The sequence below is a fragment of the Symphodus melops genome (assembly GCF_947650265.1).
Source record: "Symphodus melops genome assembly, chromosome: 19".
Taxonomy (NCBI): Eukaryota; Metazoa; Chordata; class Actinopteri; order Labriformes; family Labridae; genus Symphodus; species Symphodus melops.
The window spans coordinates 5977617-6000096 of record NC_136709.1 but is presented as its reverse complement, the minus strand read 5'-3'; the positions used below and the strand labels follow the sequence as shown (position 1 = coordinate 6000096).

Sequence of the window (22480 nt, the reverse complement as noted above, 5' to 3'; positions counted from 1 at the left end):
ATTATAGTCAAGAATAAGCATGCTTAAAAGTAGCTTATTGTGACATACTGTGAAATCTTCCAACATGATTTCCCTTTGTATGTTTTCAAACGGGGAGATTTGAAGTTTCTCATCATTTATTATGAGAACTTACAATTTATAAAGACATTTCTGACTCCAGTAGTACCATACGACACACAGGAAACACACCCTGCTTCAATACTGTAAGCACCTCAGATATTTCCTTTTAGCCAAAGCCTTGCTAACAAGCTTATCACACCATTGAATACTCTGTGTGTGTGTGTGTGTGTGTGTGTGTGTGTGTGTGTTTGTATGTGTGCGGTCTTGTTAACATGTAGGACTTTCTAAAAAGACCACACCCACATGCACAGACACAAACACACTCACACAAACACAAGAGTCCTACACACACACACACACGCACACACACACACAGCTTAACCTTTGTTCTGGTGCAGGATTAAGGTCACCAGGTCTGTTGTCTGTAAGCTGGACATCACCTGAGATCGGACATACACATGCACATGCAAACACACGCGTGCACACACACACACACCATGTCATTGTCAGTTCTCTTATGTAGGTATTATTTGACTCCACATCTGCATTTCAACATACCATTGTATCTTGTTTGGAACAAGTCCGGTAGCTAATTATGCTACCTTAAAAAGACTTTGTGCATGTACTGTATAATCAGCAGTGCAAAACAGCCTTGAAGGTAGCAGCGATGCTTTTATAGCTCACTGAATTCAGGCCCATAATAAATGCTCAAGTAATTTTATGCATTCGGTCTGGCTTTACCTGAAAAACAGCTGCAGTAGCATTGGATTTGTTTTACTGCGCAGTCAGAATGAGGTCATGGCGAGCGACAAAGCTCAACTGGGTCACAGGCTGTGACTCACTGAATGTTGTAATATACCTGGACTCAGTTAAACCCATACAGTACCCAGCAAACAGGATCGGCAGAGAGCTCGCTTGGAGTTTGGCTGTTGAGCATTTATTACTGTCAGGCAATTCCTTTAAAACGGCTGGTGTGCTGGCTCCATACGTGCAGCAATAAAATTGCGCCGCCAGTCTTTAACTAAACCTGCTGGTTTCTGACAGCCTCTGAGAGGGCTTTGGATTTTAGAAATCAAAGTTGCTTAAAGGAAAGATGTGGTTTTGTAGATTGTTTTGTGTCTCTGCGGCAGCCTTCCCCTCCTTCTCTCTCCATATGTGTGCTTTTTTTCTTTTCCTGTCTTTGTAACCGTGTGCTTGAATTTTGCCTGTGGTATGTTTTTGTCCCCGACTGCATGAAGTCCTGGCAACCCAAGGGTTTATTTCCTGCAAGAAGTCATGAAGTTTTGCTGTATTTGTTTGAATATAGGTGGAAGATGGTGGTTATTATCTATGTTTGAAATATTTTATTTTCGCTTTTACAGATAATATAAAGTAATACAGACTAGTAGCCTACTATAGGAACTTACATCAGACTTGTTGTATCACACCTGACAACATCCAGCTGTTACTGTATTGTGTAATGTATGACATTACACCCATGCACAAAAACATCCAGTGTCAGCAGCAGCTTGACATATCAAAATAGATGTAGATGCAATGTAGTGATGCATCACCGACCACTTCCTTGGACTCTGTTTTGAATTCATGTCCAAAAATATACGTACAGGTAGCTGTTGTTAAATGAAGGTCTCACTTGTTCATCTTGTGTAAATGTGCTGACTCATCATGTGGTGCTGGTAAATGGTTGAGTCATGTTTTCATCTTAGATCCCAGAGGGGAGCCGCAGTAATGTTGTATCCTCTTATCAGCCCACTTACTCTGTGTGTGTGTGTGTGTGTGTGTGTGTGTGTGTGTGTGTGTGTGTGTGTGTGTGTGTGTGTGTGTGTGTGTGTGTGTGTGTGTGTGTGTGTGTGTGTGTGTGTGTGTGTGTGTGTGTGTGTGTGTGTGTGTGTGTGTGTGTGTGTGTGTGTGTGTGTGTGTGTGTGTGTGTGTGTGTGTGTGTGTGTGTGTGTGTGTGTGTGTGTGTATTTATGTATATGTAAGTACTTGGCAACAAAAGTACATATTTTGTGTGCATGCTGTCCTCTGCAGTCTGTTAGCGCTCATAGAGAAGCTCTCCTTGTGTGTTGAAGAGTGTTTGTGTTTTTTGAATCCAGACTTCAACTCTCAGTCTCTAATCCATTAATCATATTGTAGTCATTTATTTTGGCAAGCAACACACAACGTGCAACTAAATACTATGAGATTAAAAAGATCCAAAGTCATAAAATTGGGTCTAAAGTGGATTTAATTGTTCTTATTATTTCTAATATGTTTGGTACCAAGTCACTATTTCAAAAAGTTTTGAAGTGCCACAGAAGATTGCGTCAGAAAGCAGGAGCAATAACACGGTGTAATTGTTGACACATAATCCCTTCAGGCACTATACTATTATAAAGAAATGGTTCATGGTTAGTGATTCTCAGAACATTTTGGAAATAATCCATACTGATCCCTTTTTCTCTTTTTAGAGCAGATTGCATTTGTTTCAACCAAACCACAGTCAAACTTTGTCCCACCATAAACCTTTGACACAAACTGTAGATTTACCTTGCAGAACAAGAGTTGCTTTACTTGGATTGTTAATTTGTTAAGTGGGCTATTTTGCTAACAGGGGAATTAAACCGAGTGATAGTTGTACCCATATGGCCGCTGAAATTCATCAGCGTCACAATTGTTTTTTGCTTTATTGCTAGTTTGAATGCTCTTTCAGATAACATTTGTTATGAATTGGTGCTATACGAATATTGATTGATTTATTAAATGTCTGGAGCCGCTTCCATGGTCAACAATAAATGGACTTGAACTTGTATAGCACTTTTCTAGTCTCTAGTGCTTTTAGGTCAATCGCTGACCAGAGGTTTGCTATGTGAGTGACAATCAGAAGTAACTCATCCCATTCACACACATTTAAACACTGCCAATGAAGAAGAGGGAGCAACTTAGGACAATATTTGGCTGTAGGTGGAGCTTAGGATCGAACCCACCCACTGAGCCACAGCCAACCCAATCTGGCAGAAAATGTTTTACATTTTCAAGCAAAATATTCTAAATGACTGTTACATCTGACTTTAAAAAACAGCAGGGTGAATACAAACATTTACAGCACAAGATCAGCACTTACAGCTGTTTACACAGGGGGGAAAAGACAACCAAAGGCTCAATGCTCTTCTCTACTTTCTTAGCCATGGGGCTTGTCTCCAGGTAACCCGAGTGTATCTGACAGCTATGGCCTTAAACTGATAAATGCTGTTAATGCAGGGGCAATCTATTCAAATGCTGTATAGTTTGCATAAACTAGCAGCATATATACAGAGCTGAAAAGAGAAACTCATGGAGAATTGCCTTATAAAGCTGTGAACAGTGTTCATTGTGCTTTAACGACATGCGAGAAGCTGTGCGCCAAAAGGCCTTGAAACAATTACTGTAAAAAAATACCATCACACTAACCTGTCTAGTGGAGACCTTCTGAAGCTGTTCGACAAAAGGATGCAAGATCATTAGTTTTTTTTTTTTTTTTTTTTTTTTTACGTGCCTTTTCCTGTTCTATTCCCAAAGGTAGCTTTTTTTTTTTTTTTTTTTTTTTTTCAAACAATGAAACTCATTTTACATTTCACATCTGGCTTCAAAATAAATTCTGAAAAAACTTTCCTCCTGCCTTTTCTTGCTCATTATTTTTATGCAGAATTAAAAAAAAATCAGTCGGCATGAGAGCTCTCTGCGCAGAGTGAAGGTGCAGACAGCTTTACGCCAACAAATTCAGATAAAACAAACCAAGCACATCCTTTGTCAGCGTGCTTGCGCAATATCATTATCGCTGTGCGCTTTGTTAATTAGACCTTACTGGAGCACATAGTGATGCTCACTTTGTGGAGCTGCTGGCGACCGCAATCCATACTTAGTGAATCAGGCCATTCATTTGTAAATGTTTCAGTACATTTTATCTTGTCTATTCAGCAACCTGCCCAAGTTGTAATCAGCTTGTAAAGCTTTCTAAGACCCAATGTTGTTTCATCTAAACACAGGTCAAATCTCAAGTGCTACTTTGCTGTACACAACTTGAAGCAAATTAATTCAATAAGTCTGCTGTTAACTAGTCCAAGCACTCAGGGTTTTACCATGAAAGGATTACTGTACTGAATAGGCCTTAGGGCCCAAAGGGCAATTAGTAGATATGTGATAAAGTAAATGCCTCAGTGATATAACGATCAACATTTCTTGAACAACAGGATCACAACAGTCAAGCAGCCTGAGATGTGATTGTCTAGCAGTCCATCCCACTCTCACGTCTTTCACTTTGATGCTCAATCTTGAAACCAGTAGAGACGTCGCAATATTACTTCTGATCTAATCAATCCTCACACTATCGTTTTCATCGATCCCCTCAAGCAGATATTGAGAAACCTGGGTTTCTCAATATCATAAGAGAAGCCTCTAAATTTACTGGAAGCTGCCTCAAACCACATTCTTCAGCCAAACACATTAGGCCATCAGATTTTTTTTTTTTTTAAAAGCAGCTTGCTGAGTTCAGGTCAGTGCCAATAAGTAAGAATAAACATAAAAAAATAATTAAAATAAAAACATGATACCGCCTACTGCTGGGAATAGCCAGATGTTTTTTTTTTTAGTTTTATAGTATTTGGTGTAAATGTGGGAAAGTCAACATGCCTGCATTAGGAATTTAAAAGTACAAACAACTTCAAGGAGTATCAAAGCACAATAATCCCAAAGGATAGCACTTAAAATCATGACTTCAAACACTCATTTCCAAAGTTTCCACAATGGATAAAAATAGTACATAGAAAAAAAAAATAATAATCCATGGAAACAAATTAATAAAAAACAACATACAGCAACATAAACCCACTAATGCCCCTCACCAGCCCAGATGTATTTGGAGTTACAAACACGTAACATCATTGTTGATGGGGCTGATGTTGATTTTATTTTTTAAACCTTGGTTGTCCTAACTGAACAGACATAATGTGTGTGTGTGTGTGAACGCAAAGTACAAATTCAATCATTCATACAGAGTTGTGCAAAAATTACTATTCAGAGCCTTAGAGGGGAGAGAATGAAATAAAAAAAAAAAGAACAAAAGTCGAATTACTGGAGCTTTATTCTTCTTTATTATCAATATAATGATTGACATTTGTTCAATATGCGTATCGATGAACAGCTGTAACATTCAGGCTGAAAGCCACAAATCAAAGACTCTGACATGTCTTGTATTTAAACCACAGAAAATGGAGGGCCTTTCACAACATGATGATTCATTTTCTGCTTGAGCAGCGACGGAGACGCGTGAGAATAACAAGAAGGTTCCAGTGTAGACATTAGAAAGCACTCATATACATCAACTATCGGGCGCTTATACAGTATTGATCCAACGGCTTCAACAACTTCCTGCATCTACAAATACCGTTTGACTTAGTTTCTTATAGTATTCAAATAGTTGGTGAAACATGTTCTCGACAAAAGACAACAAAAAAAGTCAAATTGCATTAATTCAGGATTCTTCGCCTCAGAGTGTTGACAGCTCACCAGTTGTTACCTAGGACTGCAGCTGAGTGCAGATTGAAATCATGATGACAAAAAGAGTCAAAAGAGTAACATCATGAGAGATTTCAAAAAAAAAAAAAAGCTTAAAAAACGAACCAAGGAGATGCAGCAACAGGTTTCGTAATATTATTGTTCCTTCTGTTATTCTCATGTTCTATGTCACGTTTCCTCTTTGCCTGAATACTGAGCTCGTCTCATTTCACATCCTTTGCTTCCTGCCCTCTCGCCCGTGTCTGTGTCTGTCTCGTCTGTGATTACCTGATGAGTCAAACCTGTCTCGTGGTCTTCTCTGCCCTTGAGTGGTCTCTGTGTTCTGTGCCAGTTCGTCTTGTTCCTTGTGACTACGATCCAGCCTTTCTTGAGAAATTAGATTTTTGACCCGTTCCCTTGTTTTTGCCTAACCTTTTGGATGCCTCTGCCTGTGTGTTGGATTCCCCATATACTGACTCTTTTCTGATTAAACAGACCAGTATGGCCTTTAAATGTTCTTGGAATCGTGTATTTGGGTTCTGTATTTTATGGATTTAGTGTGACAGACAGTCCTGGATACTAGCGTCTGGACCAGAAAAGAGCACGTATGGGTGAAATATCTATCAATGAAGCAGCCCTTGCCAGTTGGATTGATACTGCGCGAGTCATGTAAAGTCCCCTTGGGCGACTCTTGGCGACGGAAAAGGCATTGTACACTGAAGAGTAATCGAAGTAGATCGATAAGTGTTTGAAACATCAACTGAAAGAGACAATTAGAGCAGGAAACAGCAGAGCTTTTTGTTAAAATGTGATCTAATGTAATACAAAGGAAGATTAAATGACAAGCATGCATGAAGGGAAAAACAAGCACAGAGCATCTGCTTTGTGTGATTCATTTAACCTGCACAGATGTGATCGCAAGAAACTGTTTCCACTGTACTGTATTATAGCTACAGTACTGATGTGACTGACAGGAACAGCTTTAATTTATGGAGAGTTCAATTAGCCACACAGTATGGTATGCATAGGTAAGGTAGAAAACACTAATGGAGAGGTAAAAGGTTAGCAGAAAGAGTCACACCCTGCATAGTGGTTATAATGCAGACACACATACACACACACACACACACACACACCACCACCCCGTTTGGATCACTGGACTCAAATTCGTTCACAAGGAATAAGGTCTTCTGATAACAGCCTCTGCAGTGCAGAACCAATGTACTCGTAGCTAGCGCCTTCTGTGTACCGTTAATCTGTGTGTGAGCAGATGGCACTCACTAACAAGTTAGGCTAAATGTAGCTACAGTTGGCATGGGCCAAGACTGATCTCTGACATCCTGATCCCAAGCCTCTTAATTAAATGCACCATTTAATCTCGTCGCTAGCTTTCAGTCCGACTGTTGCCCCTCAACACACCACCATTTATCACTCATGACCTGCTCGCTCTGGTGGCTTGACGTCACATTGCTGAAGTAATTACAATGACAGAAAGAGTCCTAATCTATTTTTTTTTTTTTTTTTTGGCTGATGAATGCCATTTGTCCCCTTGTCATCTATTGTCACTCAATGGTCCATGTCCATCGAGTGAATTAAATCACTACAGGAGCCTACCTATAGTGATATTGATGGACCCATAACTTAGGATATATACAGGTGAAGACAATGACTCAAATCTTATATGGACATTTGCACAATGTTTCATAAAACACACAGTTCAAACTGTCAGATGTTCATATGTCCTGTAATGTCCACAATCCTTTATGATTCCAGGAGTAATACTGAGCTCGTGTGTCACTGGTGCCGGCCTGCCCTCAATTTAGGATTTATACATCTCCAGACTCAGGAAACAGGAAAGCTCACAAAACGATCGATCACACCCTGGACACAAACCTTTCCAAGCTTATCTCCTCTGGTGGACTCTTTAAAGAACTGTGCACTAAATCAAACAGTCAGAAGAACTGTTTCTTTCCATGCAACCAGTTGAAAAACATAAATCAATCGATTTGAACTGAGACACAATGACCACATTTTCAATAAACAACAAAATCCATGTGCACAAATGGGATCCTTTTATGTCCCTTACCTGTCATAGCTATGGTAGGGAGAGATTATTAAAAACGTACCAATACAATAGGACAAAAAGAAAAACTGAATATCGGTTGTCAACTATCCCTTTTAATCATCCCTTTTGTACCACAATTGTTTTGGCAATGTTCTTCAGCAGTAGCTGTTTACTGTCGCTGTCCATGGTGCCACTTTATGCTTCAGTCCAAGCGCTGTCTGCATGGAGCTGTCCCTGGTGCTGAAATATCTCCCTCCAACCTCCAGCTGCATGATGTCGCTTTTCATAGTTGTTTCATCATTTCATCCGTGAAATCTGCAGAAGGTTTTTTTGCCAAAAAACACGACTCTTGGTCAAATTATTATAATCATAAAAAATAATGTGGACGTTGACAAAGCAGTCAGACAGAATCAGAATAATAATTTTGTGGCTTTGTCCTGTAATGCTTATGACATTTAACTCAAGAACACAAATCATGTTCAGCCAGTGACTCATAGTTTTTCTGTTTTTAAAATGTGACACATGATGAAGGATCTTGAAACACCCCTCCTTTTGATTCATTTTTCTACTCCAAGGCCCGCATAGAATGGCCCATTTGACCATTATTGTCATAATTTAAATTTGAAATCCATTGTAACGGATTAGACAGAAACACATTCTTTCAATTAAATCCAGTCAAAGTCAAGTTTAATCTGATAGCATTTTGGTGTTTCCCTCACACCATACACATTCATACGCTGCCGAAGAAGCAGCGGGAGCAATTCGGGGTTTAGTGTCTGACACATCGGACATGTTGCTGGGGATCGAACCCCTCGTTTTCGACCAACTCTACCGCTGTGCCACAGCTGCCACCATTTTTCTGCTTCTGGACCATTTTACTAACTGGGAATCAAAGCATCCTCATTCGCTGTCCATAATCTTCATGTTTACATTTCAATGGAGTCATTTATGTAAACAAATGTCCGTGTGTGAATCTGTGAGGAATGTCTATCATGAATGAAAGCATCATCATTGATGTAATGAACACTAATGTGTTTATTCATTCTGATGAATCTGCAAGCATCACTAGCAAAGATGAACGCTTAAAGTCAGGTTGGATTTGAAATGTTTTTATTCGTTATCTTAGCTGACAAGTTGGGAACACGTTGTTATTTATGGAAATGGCCTGGGGGATTTAATTCTAAAAATACACAAACACACTTAGACTGAATGTGTAGAGAACAACTACACAACTACAGATGACTGTACTATACATCCTCTTTGCATTGGATTAGATTTTACCTTCTACATTTAATGAGGTTGATTTAGGGATTCTACCTTGATTAAAAAATGTAAACAGAAAGGCGGCCAGATGTGAAAGAAATAACTATACTGTACATTTATTTTCAAACGATGTGTTAGCACTCTCTCACATCGTCTCTGTCAGTGGATTGTGTTGCTTTTGCGCGCCAGGTATTTTTAGTTGTTTTCTCTCCCACGGGATGTTCTTGTCATGCTTTTTTTTTTTTTTCAAGCAATGCCATTTTCATAGGAAATAGAAGTGTCGCTGTTTCTGTGTAGGTCCTCGAAGGAAAAAAAAAATGTCACGCACAATGGACATGACACGTTGGTTTAGCACAACATACAAATGCAGCTCTGCAAAAAAAAAAAACACAGACCACACAAATTGTCAGCATGCTTTGCTGTCACAGGCTGAGGACTAACAGGCATCCAGAGTTTCACACACTCAGCAAGTCTGCACTCTCGTCTGAAAGCAGAGACAGGTAAGGATGCACACAGCATGCTAACAGGGACGCCAGGATGTGCAGGTAATGTTGGGCTACATTTACACTGCACATCAAGTCCTGCGTTTGTTACGACCTGATGTTGTTCCCTGTGCTGTTTGTCCCTTCTCCCCCCCTGTTGTCTCCAGCTCTGCACAGGTGAAAACACTGATCACTCAATGAGATGCATCTGTCAGAGTTTAGATAAGAGGCGTTTGGAGTTGTGACTGCTGTGTCTCTCAGTCAGTGATTGTGTCTCTATTATTGAATTACACTTTTATTAATTATTTTGTGTCTCATTAAGTCTTCGTTTTGACTTTGTTTACCTGTTTTAAGTCCTATATTGGGTCAATGTGTTAGTTGTTGTTAACCACATAGAGCTGCCTTATGGTGGGGGGTAACAGTGTATTGTAGTTCAGATCACGTCGACATGTATAACAGTACTTTTTTAATGTCTGTGCCCCAGTCTGATCCTACAATAGCTTCTTCCACAAAGGGAGTTTCTCAATAATTCTACAAAGCCTCTCTCTCAGCATATAAAAGCTTTCTCTCGCACTGATGTTTCACACATTTCAACCTTAAGATCCTTTTTTTGTAGAAAAACTACTGTACTGTTAGCATGTTTTATTAAAGGCAGTGTTTATATGGATTGTGGGCTACGTGAATAGCATGTGTGTACTACCTGCTAGTGGAATCCCCTGGTAACATTATTTATAATTCGGCCTATTATAACAAGGGAACATAGTTCTGTATAGGCTGGAAAGCCTGCACGACAAATTAAAAATAGACTGAGATGACTCATCTTAATAGTCATTTTTTTTATGCAACTCATCGGTAAAGCATTCACGCCACCTATAAATGAGTACCTGGAGATATTCTGTCGAGACTCTTGTTGCAAATGTAATGCACAGACATTGTACAACATTTGGAATAGGAATGTGTTGTTTTTAAAGTTGTGGTCAAGATAAAATATTCAAATCACGATAAATGATCCCAAAGACATACAGGTTGATTTTAAGGGGTCACTCGACAAAAAATGTTATTATCTTTAAATATACAGTACATAATGCATGCTTCATCTGTATGCATACAGTATATAGACAGAAATCAGGACAGACAGTGGAAGTGGGCCAAGAGCCAAAAGACTGTCTGTATTGTGTCACATTCACCCACAGTTATCTGTCCTGAACACAGCTCATTATCGCCCGACATGTCTCACATCTGTCATGTCACCCATTTTTCATGCTCACACCATCACGCTCGCACAGACACACACGTGTACACAAACATCCTCCCTGCTGGCATCCTAAAGCGGGATCTAGTGTCAGACATGTCACGCATGATTTTGAAACAGCAGGTGTGCAAAGAGAGGTGGGTTGGTTGGCTGGTTGGGGGGGGGGGAAACCAAGTGAGTGAGAGTCATTTAACTTCCACAGCAAGGGGGAAAGAAGGAAGTCAAACGGCTACAATTCAACTAAATAAACACACAGTATTCAACAGAATGAAGTGATGCAGGTCACCTCTGTGACCAAAAAGTACTGCAATCACACAGCAGATGAGGTAAAATTCCAAGAAGATGCCAGGCACACAACCGCCACAACAACAACAACACAAATCTATTCTAATGTAATTAACGACCTTGTAATGGATTTTAAGCAGGAACTTAACTAGAGCTACCAGCCAGCCAAAGACTAATCCTGTGTTGGCAGGCTATTTATTTGGAGTAATTGTGATTCAACATAGCAGCACTAGTTTGTGAAAAAAAGCAATGTTACATCATTATGTTACATGTAGTCTATGTCTTTTTATCCCAGAAATGTATTTTGGTGATTTGGATTACCAAACTCTTTCTGAATATGAGACATTTTGTGAATATATGATCTGAAACTGTCGATAAAGTAAATGATAAAAGATTGACCTGTAAACATTGCTGCCTTGTTTTTTCTTTATGTTATCGACACTGAAGTGAGACAACTAAAGAGTGAAATTAATTGTTGGGTCGAGAGAGAGAGAGAGGCTTGTTGGCAGATTTAAAAGTACCATGAGTTCCTGGGAAGGTCCATTAAATTCCTCACAGAAAATGAGTTTGTAAGGCCCTGTGTCCACCTGGAGTTTTCTCCGGGCAGACAAGTGCTGGCTGTGGGATCTGGAGTGTTTGCAAGAAGCGTTTGTTCGGTGTGAAAGAAACGGCCACTGTATATATAACTAACATGGCGCTGTTACTTATACTGTTACTGTTTGTTTTTCGGTCGTGTTTTACCCCAGCAGGCACGGAGCAAAGAGGATGGGGGTACAAGACAGGATTCATAAGAAGCTAATATACGGAGAATATCATACATGAGATGATATACGCTATGTGGACACGGGGCCTGAATGTTTAAACTACAACAAACCGACAGAAGTGATGTAACGCAGTCCTTTAGTTAACAATCAAGTTATCTTTAAAGTAAAACAAATGATTAGGATTTGAAGCTATTTTGGCTTGAACCAAAGGCAGACACCAAATTAACTTTTATTTGGTTAAATTCAGTCGTTACAAAAACCGTCAGCTCTTACATCAAGTTTTTTAAGATGCAATTCAAAACCAGGAATTTGCCCACGTTAAACTGTTCTTCAAAACAGACTAAAAATAAGAGGACCTGAGATAGGACCCTGAGGGACACCTTAGCTGGTTTCTGGACCTATAATGTGTTTCATGTTTGAGAGGTTGAGAGGATGAATTCCAACAAGTAAAGGACAATAAACAGACAACAAAAAGATGTTTTTCCATGAACAAAATCCTAAAAGCCCTCCTTAGGTTTACTTTTCGCGGTGGTGTTTGTCTGTTCTGCAGAGGTCAAACTATATTTTTTTCACATTTGGTTTTTCTTCATCATGAGTGGAATGCTCGCTCACAAAATCAATCATTGAACATGACAACCACTTTTGTTTTTACTAAACGCTATGAATTGAAAATAGTTCTTTACTTGTTTTTAGAGTAAGAAGTGAGCCGTGTAACTCGACAGTTGAGGTCATGTGAACGTTTCAGTCTGATTGGTTAGTCCTTCTTGGTTTGCCAGATAATGGAGGAAGTACACATTGTTTGTCTTTGTGTCAGACTCAGTAATGACATTTTAAAGACATACTGTTTTTTCGTCTTAATAACCACAGTTACATAAACTCTCTCTCTCTCACACTCACACACACACACACACACACACACACACGTATGTCCCCTACAGAATCAAGTGTCAGGCCAGCCTTCTGGAAGGCCTGCCTCTCCACTGCTAATAGGAAATGTTCCCTAACATCTGTGGTCCTCCTCCCTATCTCCCTCTTTCTCTTGCTCTCTCTGTCTCTTTCCTGCTCCCCCTGTCTGTCTTCGAGCAGTAGAATAAATTGAATTAGAGCTCCACCACCCACTCCACAGGATCCTGCAGCCCTCTGTCAGATAGCTTAACAGAGAGTGGAAGAGAGAGAGAAAGTCACAGAGAGAAGATAAACAGAGGGCAAGAAGAAAGACAGGTAAAATAACCCCCTCCCCCTTCCCCCAGAATAAAGAACAGTCCTTTCAGCTTCTTTACTCCCATTATTAACAGTGTGATAAAAGTTCCTGTTCTATTTTTGGGGGGGTTAACTTGACGGGACGAGAGAGTTAATTAATAATAAGAGATGGGGGAAATTCAAGACTAGTGGGATACTTGCCTCATCTCAGTTTTCAGCCGTACATGCTAGTATGGAACAGGAAATGATCTTTCATTATCAGGAGAGTAACACAAACACACAGCGAGTCACAGCGTGGACCAGATGGCACTTCCAACACTTTTCATTTGGCACTAATGCCACTACAGCAAATTAAACGTGAATAACTAAACAAGAGTCAGGGGTAGCTTTAAAATAGAACAGTTTTCTTCCCCTGTCTTACATCGGCCAGTAAAATCTCAGAGAATAATCTGTGAAACAAATGCACTGCTATTTATCCTGCACCTAATGGCACGGCAAACCACTCCTTTTAGGCGTAAATAGGCGGCTGAACGCAACTAAAATGGGAGTTAAAATCACCAGTCTCTCTCCCTTGCTCAGTCACCCACATTCTTTTTCCAGAGCCAGGGAAGCATTTGCATAATGCCTCCATATCCACGGGCCATTAGCACCAGCATGAGTGGCTCGTGTGCATAAATTTATTGCCTTGATCAATCAACGCAAACTACTGTACCGGTACAAACTGATGCAACTCCAATCTAGCAGATGATAGAGTCAAGGGAACAGGGAACAGGGAGCCGTGCCGTGACCTGTCATGGGCCTAAATTAGAGGCAAATTAAACTCTCAAGTCGACAATTCTTTTAAAATGTTAAATGAACATGTTCATTTGTGATTAAGACATTTTCTGCTGATTTAGTGAACATTAATTTGGATAAATTGCCATTTGCTGAGAAACCAAAATAACTCCTACAGCATACAGTATAGACGAGCTGCATTACAGTGCGGTATGGATACAGCACCAGCATAGACGTCTGCAGAGAGTGGTAAAGACTGCAGAGAGGATTGCTTTTATCCTCAGGCTATCCGACTGATCAGCAGATCTAATCCACATCCCCTGCCGCCACCCTAACCCCCCTCCCTCACCATTCAGGAAGCTTCACTTTGCTTCTTCTTCTTCTTTCCTGGTATTTCACTCATTTATTTCTTGCATTTTTTTTTAAATTTGCATTTTTTTCCCACATCTTCACGTGTAAGACATCCAGAATGGGAGTCAAAGGAAGCCTTTCAGAGTTTGTATTATGACAAAAACACCTTTGCTACACAATTCACTCAAATATCTTACATGATCAAAAAAATGCCTGAAAAATAATTTTCACAACCTGTTACTTTTACCATTTTTTAATCACATGCTCAGTGGTCTGAGGGTGAGCAACACCAGCCTATATTTAGCATTTTCCACTGAAGAAAAAAAAACAGTGGAATCCTCTTTGTTGCTATTTGGAGTCTCTTGATAAGCATTGTGTGTCTCACTCATAGATAATATGTCACAGTGAATAAACCAAGATGCCAAATCCAAAATCATAGAACAAAGAATCATAATTTTTTTCCTTTTTTTCTTTTCTTGGAGACATCCATATTTAAGCTTCAATTTCACACTTAAAACCTTCCAGCCATTTTATATTGAATACAACATGTGCATTTATTTTGAGATGTTAAGTCATGAAGGCCGTAACAGGCAGAAACATCCAATTCAGCTGAGAGATCTGTCTTAAAGGCAGTCAGCTTAAACAGATGTTCAGCTCATTTGACGGTGTGTCTACCTGGATTCAAAATGTGACGTGTTGTCAACATAATGATCACAGTAAACAAAGTTATCCTGCTGGGAAGATTGCTCAGAATATGCTCCAACCAGAACAGATTGTGAGAAGTGCATTAAAAAAGTGGCAGTATGTAAGCTAGAAAATAAAATAAAAAAAATATTTAGAGTGGTTATGATGCATTGCACGTGCATGCTTTTCAATTTGTAAAGAACATGAGCACTTCCAATTAACATTGGAAATAAAAGCCACAATGAATTAGCAAGGGAGCGAATGTTGTTCAATCATTATTGATATCAAATTAGAGAAATCCAAAGTCAGCGTGGAGGCGGATGTTGAATGTTGAATATTGACTGAAATCACGACAGTGGAATGTTCAGCAGTCGAGGAGGACTGTTTAATGGAACTGCAATGTACTGACCCTCCGCTCCATTCACTAGTATTGTATGTCAGGACAAGCGCATGCATGCACACACACACAGACGGGCACGCACGCACACACACTTTATCAGTTGAAACATATAGCTCCGTGCGTGAACACACAAAAGCGTACACACATTTAGAGGACAATGCAAAAGCGGCCGTCATCATCTGACAGTGTGCCAACAAGGTGGGGTAGTGGTTCAGGGCACGCGCACGTGCAATACGCACAATAACAACTGCATTTAATATTGTTACCAGCTGTTCATGCGCATTCAAATTTACTTCAAACTTACAGAGAATTCTAAGTGCAACCCTAACACCACACAGCATATATAGGTGCACACTAAAAGATTAGGCTACACTGTCTCTCAGCTCAATTCAATTAAAATCACAGGCTTTATTGGCGAGTCTCTCTCTCTCTCGCTCTCTCTCTCTCTCTCTCTCTCTCTCTCTCTCTCTCAGTCCAGGTGCAGTGTTGACACACACAAAAACAGGTGCAGAAGGCTACACAGTATAATTTTACTTTGACAACTGATTGAGTCTAAAGGCTACTAAATAGAGTCCGTGAACCCCTAAAATGGTTTACGGATGCTGAAGATATGCTGCGCGCGCACCTACATTCTTTTTCTTTTTGGCGTCGGTAACACGCGCACTCCTGCGTGCACACGCGCACACACAGACACACTGACGTTAATTCATAGCTCTCAACTGGGTGCATTAGCAGCTGAAATGAAGCCTACTTAAACTAACCAAACTCAGCGTCCAACCATCACAGTCTCAATCGCTCGGGTGCCATGCAGATGGGGGGGTGGAGGGAGGGGAGACCTTTTAACTTGTACAGGGCTCGTTTTGACCTTGCACTGCTCTGTGTTGGGTTTCATGTACAACCACCAACAGAAGCACCCTCTTTATATCCCCCACCCCAAATCCCTCTAAAAAAAAAAGCACCCTCTATGCCTCCCCACGCCCCATTTCAACATCAAGACTAGATATCAGGAGGATAGAAATAACTCCACACCTGCCTTTTTTTTATATCCTTCAGCAACCACATTTCATTCGCTCCACCATACACAGTCAGATAGAGAGAGAGAGAGAGAACGTGAAGACTTAAACGAAAGAACACAGCTGGACAAGAAAACTCATCGGTCGTTTTGCACGAATGAATAGACAGGAGTTTAAACTTTACCTCTTTCCGGCCGTTACGGTTCCTGCGTACGGTGTCAGTGCGAAATTGTCTTCCAAAATCCCATAATTAGAAAGATGGTGCTGACTGTAGTTATAACTCCACACAGATAGGTTCCAGATAAGAGAATATGCCCCATATATATCGAGGTATGGATTAGAAATATCCGTTGAATGGTTGTTAATTCCGTATGTATGGGTTTATTTTTCAATCCTGTCTTCCAGAGGGGTGCGTCCGTTTTGCATTCTTACAGCGCCCGACGACTACATCCCCTTCTTCCTCCTCCTCTCTCGTGCTCTCTCTCCCCGTCTTTTTCTCCCCGTCTCATCCCTCCATCAACGGGTCGAGGAAAGAATTCAATCCCAGAGAAACTGAGAAGGTCCCCCCTTTCCCCTTTAACGGCTTCTTGTCTTCTCTTTTTTCCCCACCTCCTTCTGCCTCCTTCCTTCCTTCCTTCCTTTTCCGTCGGTCACTGTGCTCCAGCAGGTGAAATAGGAGGAATTCCACAGAAAGATAAAGTATCCCAGATGAAAGGGCGGAAAAGTCTAATTATTCCAACAAATCATTCCAGCGCGTCAGGCAGAGTTTGAAGGTTGATTTTACACTCCTGAAAATCCACAGTAGCACCTTTCCTGTTTGGACGCCTTTAAATCTTTTTTTAATGAAGGTTTTTTTGGAAAGACACTTCACAGTCGCGAGCTTCTACCTATCCCCTCTTTCTCTGTCTCCGTGTCCTGCTTACGTCGCTCACCCTCTGTTAACTCGACTCTGTGCGTGTCCACTGCAGTATGTAGCAGGACAAAAGATTGCAATTGTAAAGCAACAAAATCGGAGCAGGTAATATCCCAGTACAACCGACGCGCATACACACCGAGAGCCCCACTCCACTGTCCCGCTGATCCTCAGTCCTCCCCACCGGTCGCTACTCCTGCACCGTTAATCCATACAGCGCAACGGGCAGGACGGCTGTCAAGTTGGCTCAAACACAAGACCTCAATTTCCTGGTGTTACTTTCAAAATAAAATCAACCTATTGCTCACGACAGTACGACTCCTGGAACGCCTATGGTTTCTTTCATGCACCTAGATATTTCTGACTGACTAAGAAGGTCCAACTGCCCCAGTTTTGTGTCACAGAAATTCCAGCTTTTTTTCTGGGTAGCCTATGTGTGAAAATGCGAAAGTGCCCATTGCAAATATATTGAAGGACATGAATCAATAAATAGCCTTCAATTTGTCTACACCTGATAATCTCTAACTTTTTAAGCTTATATTGAGCATCCATATATTTGTATATTATGTGCGTAATCATTTACAGAGACATCAGGCTATATTTGATGAACACATTACAAAGAAATATGCTGTGCAAAAAAAAAAAAAGAAGAGGTACCACAACCCAACAAAGAAGTAACAGCCATGTGTTTCATCAGAAACACTACATTTGTCAATTTTACACAGGGTCAGGACAGGCTTTTATAGACGTATGAAGCATGGCTGTATTACCAATGATGTTACCCACTGGTTTCTGAATTAACGTTTTGAGCTCCAACAATGGCTGCCATCATATTTGTAAAAACAAACTTTCAGTCAACATACAAACAATGCAGATAGGTAGAACTGTGGTACGCCTTTACCGTCCAAGAAAACAAATACAATACTCACTGTAAGATTAACCACGCCTCAAGCAATGCATAGCCACAAATCAAAATGGATTAGTCATACAAAAAATCAACCGCAGCATGACGTGTATCAATTAAAATAGGAGATTTACTGACCACAGCAGTTTTTATACCAGACTACAAGCATCTCTATTCCTGCTGTCAACATGAACATTCTAACATAGATATTAATGGGACATCCAGCACGCTGGCAGTCTGTCTTTTTTTTTTTTCCATTTCCATAGCCTATTGGTTTCATTTTTTAACACCAGGTGGTTGCACACGTGTATGCATGGCTCATGCAGCTTAATCATGTCATTGAAATAACTGAAATAAAATACTCTAATGGTAAAGTAATATTATGCCAGACTTTACCTTTACAGGTCTAGTTTTTAGAGATACTTCGATATCAGTAAAGTTAAACATCCTACTTTTTGGCTGATTCAACTTTAATATGTAGAAAATAATGCTAGTGGCAAGAATTTACCCTAGCTTGGTTTGCCAAACCAAACCTGAAAGGCATGCAATGTTTTATAAATGCGATTTTATTTTGAAATACTAATCAGCGTATTTCCGGGCTGCGCATTAATAACCCCGTTTCGCTTGATGTAGGTTTGAGCGCTGCATGGAAGTTGTGGAGAGCCTCCTTATTTTCTATATCGCGTAATATAGAGGCCACAACATGCGTGATCTGTCAGACTCTGTTAATAGGACAGTTTCATTATCAAGTCTTTGTTTTGTCCTCCGCTGAACCAGTGTTCTTTATCCCCAGCTCTCAGTCATACATCGTCGATCAAACTAAAGTGTGGAACCAGGGAGAACGCGCGGCTTCCATCCTGTTCTGTCTCATTTGGAATTATACAGCGCCACATCACCGAACATGAAACACATGTCCCAAGATCGAATGTCTCTACTGTGGCGGAGAGAGGGTGTTTCTGAAAAAGAGTCAGACTTGCTTCTTAATTCTAAATATTTCTGCTGTTATAGGCTGTAGGATATTGTGCATGTTAAAGACATGCTAAAGGAAAGGGAGCGAGAAGGAAAGAAGTCCACATTGTTCCGTGAATGGAGCTCCATCTCATAATGTCTAAAGATATTTAGATATAGGTTTGGATTTTTTTTTTCCAAGTAAAGCTTTTAAGTGATATTAGATAGGCTTGGTTTAATGATCCAAAGCATTTGATCAAACATTTAAGAGACAGCATCAGTGTCATAAAACTAAACAGGAGATATGGGGTTTCTGCATTTTGCTGATAAGCCAGAAGGTTGTGTGCTGAAACAAAGACTTGTAGGTCTACAGCTTGGGTGTCTCAGCCAGAGGGAAATAACACAAGTTGATCCAGTGTGGAGACAGAATATATGAGTAAAAAAGGCCACACTACGTTTTTAAAATATTTGTGCAGGCTTATTTTGATCTCCTTTAATATCTTTTGTTTTCATTTTGCTATGTATGTAGGGAAAACAGAAGGGTGAATTGACTCGTTGACATTATTCTCCAGGGTACTAGCACCAAATATTCAATAATTGACAAAGCAAAAGTTGGCACAGCATGATTCAGTGTTTTTATATGATGCGTTAACCTAAACTAGGTTTACTCTAAATCGTCAGATGTTGATTCTAAGAGCTCAAGCAGTATGCATGAGCTAGTGACTAACAAGTAATGAGCAAATTAAGATTTGTGTTGAACAGTTTGCCAGCCTTAAAGTAAGGTTATTGAGAGTAACTTACAACGTTTGGGGACTGAATTGTAAAATTCCTCTGATTTACCTACAACATGCTTCTAAAAACAAAGCCCGCAACTTTACAACAGGGAAATAAAATGCTCCCTCAATGAAAACTGAAAACAGTGTAATTGGAATTGGGCCTCTTAGACTTTCTAAAAATTCAGATCAATGCTCACTTATTGGTTTACGTTACTCTTTTTATTAAAAATGTGGCCTTTTTTTTAACATAATGCAGCTGAAAGTCCTGCAGCTTGTGACCAGGGTAACCTCAGTGCTACAGAATGATTGGTCATGACAATAAACCAGCATAATCTAAGCTTCGGGCTACTGCTGCTGCCAATCAGGTTATTGATTATCTCTTAACGGCTGTTAAAGTCATTGAGACATTGTCAGGTGGCGGCCTGGATAGCTTCCTCCTGAAATCACTATTCATTTGTTAGCTGGGTGCTCATAAATTTGAGTAATCGACAATTGATTATCCACTTAAAACCTAATCAGGCTTTTTTTCTGGTTGTGTCTGAATCCTATGATAAAATCTATCCTGTGGTACCACTTTGTTACAGTTCAGGGACATTTGGGTGCAATAAAACACCATTTGTATTGCTTTACAGTGCCATAGCATAAAGTGAACACAGTCGACTATGTCTGCACTTGCTGGACCATGAGCATCTTCTTTTTTTTTTTTTTTTTTTACCTTTGAGCTCTACATATGTACTGGAAGCTTAGTAAGCAGCCTTCTATACTTACACAGGTCTAATTCAAAACAGACCAGTAATTAATGAACATGTAGGTTATTGTGTCAACCTAGTTTGGGTTATGACTTAAAATAGCAATGGGGTAGGTTTACAGAAGGAGAACACATTCAGTTGAAGTGATTGCAAAAGCCGCTGTAGCTCTAATGAAGACTGCACATTCCGAAATCATTGTCATTTGAAAGTGTAGGATGTGATTGGTATAAAATGCGGGGTCTCATTTTGCTCTTAGAGCAACAATGGCTACTGTACAGTGTGTTTTAGGGTTGATTTTAAGATTCTTTTATTGGTTTTTAAAACTCGTAATGGTCTTGTTCCCACTTATTTATTGCATTTGCTTTTACCTTGTGAGCCTACTAGAGCCCTCACTTTATGATGCAGCCTTGTATGAAAAGTGCCATACACATAAAGTTTGATTGATTGATACAGAGAAGGTTTCTATTGTTCATAGTTTCTATGTGAATTCATCAATTTTCTCCCTGGAAGGCAAGAAAGGCTTCCTACTGCAGTACGCAATGGAGAGGTCATTGTTGCCAACTACTTGTTTCTGGTTTTGACTGTCAGTTTTTTCCATTAAGAAAATAAAAGAACACATTTCTTCTTATCCTTCCATTTAAATATTGACAGTGACTCTAATACTGAAAACGTTAACCAGCTAGAGTTAACAAGCACTCACCTTTGCAAATACATGAAGCTGTCTTACACTTCTGCAGGTCTTTCACCCTGACAGCGGTGTAAGAAGAAGTATCAGTACCGAGATATATGCAGAAGTCATCAAAGTGAAGTAGTGGCAAGGATTGTGCTTTGTTAGAGATTGTGCCAACATCTTGTGTTAATCTTGATATCTCAGTTATTTCTGCGGCTGTCAGGTGAAGTCTATTTTAACAAAATGGAAACTGAACAAGTCTGTGCTGCAGCATCACAGTGTTCAATGCCATGACTTTGTGGAGAATTCTGTTTATTGATGGAAAGCCTCTTCAGATGAACAATCTTGTTTAGCCAGAAACATGAGTGAAGGCTATGAATAGTTTTGACGCTGTATACTTTTTTTTTTTTTTTTTTTGGTAGTAATTCATAGTCCTGGAAAGATTTATCTTACTGACTTTAATAACCCCATAACTCTCTCTGGTGCCATCAGATGGGGATGTTGGGCCTCATTCAATAAATTTTGTGTGTAGAAATGTTCTTAATCTGCGCATAAAATATGTGCATGTGCAAAATCCCTATGGGATTTATGACATGCGTGTACCAGCCAATTTTGTTCCCACCACCTTGCTTCTGTTAGTGAATCAGAATCATCCTAAATCATCAGGCATCTGCCCGCAACTTGCGATCTGAATACGAGCACGCCCCTATCTCTCCATATAAGGAAATTCTATTGGTGACGAGAGCAGAGAGGTGGAGACACGTAGAGGTATTTAGGAGATTGCCCCAAAAGCCAAAAAAGAGTACCGTGTCTGGGGGTTTGATGCTGTACGTGCATTGGGGGATGGAATCAGCTGATCAGTCACTAGTCACACTCTTCCAACATGTTGAGACGAGTGGGAGTGGTCGACGATTGCATTTTAGATTAAAGGATGAAAAGAGCAAACATTTCATGATAACTTCATTCATTTAGTCAATGCATTAGTTAATTCACTTTTTTATTCTTGTCCATTAAAAAATAAAACAATGCATTTATATAAACAATATTTTTTACTGAATGTATTTTTAAGATGTCATGCAGTAAAAGAGTGTATATGTTAACATTTTACCAGAAAGCTGATCATTTGTGCGTACGCATGGTCTGAGGAGGTTCTACATTGTGTTCGCAGAGTAGAATAAATTCAAGTAAGAATGTATTGATGAATCTCAGATTTGTGCTTCAAATGTGGGGGACAAGTGATTATTTTAATGTTTTTCTTGGCTTCCAAATTACCATAGATCACAGCAGATCAGTCCAAAAAGTGTTTTTTTATTTATTTATTTATAAATCAAAAATCCAGCTCTTCTAACAGTTGCAAAATATATAAAAAGGGGTCTGTTTCCTAACAAGCACAGTGTCACAACCGGTCACTCACCA

At 39.8% G+C, this 22480-nt stretch overlaps 1 protein-coding gene across 2 annotated transcripts in view; it reads right to left on the bottom strand.

The window, feature by feature from the left end:
* Nucleotides 1–17238, bottom strand: part of lrfn5a (leucine rich repeat and fibronectin type III domain containing 5a) — a gene marked incomplete at its 3' end in the record, with an annotated part of 119466 nt that extends 102228 nt beyond the window's left edge. For both annotated transcript variants that reach the window (XM_079369668.1, XM_079369669.1), the window contains exon 1: nucleotides 16289–17238. The remainder of the gene's footprint in view (nucleotides 1–16288) is intronic.
* Nucleotides 17239–22480: the final 5242 nt, after the last annotated feature.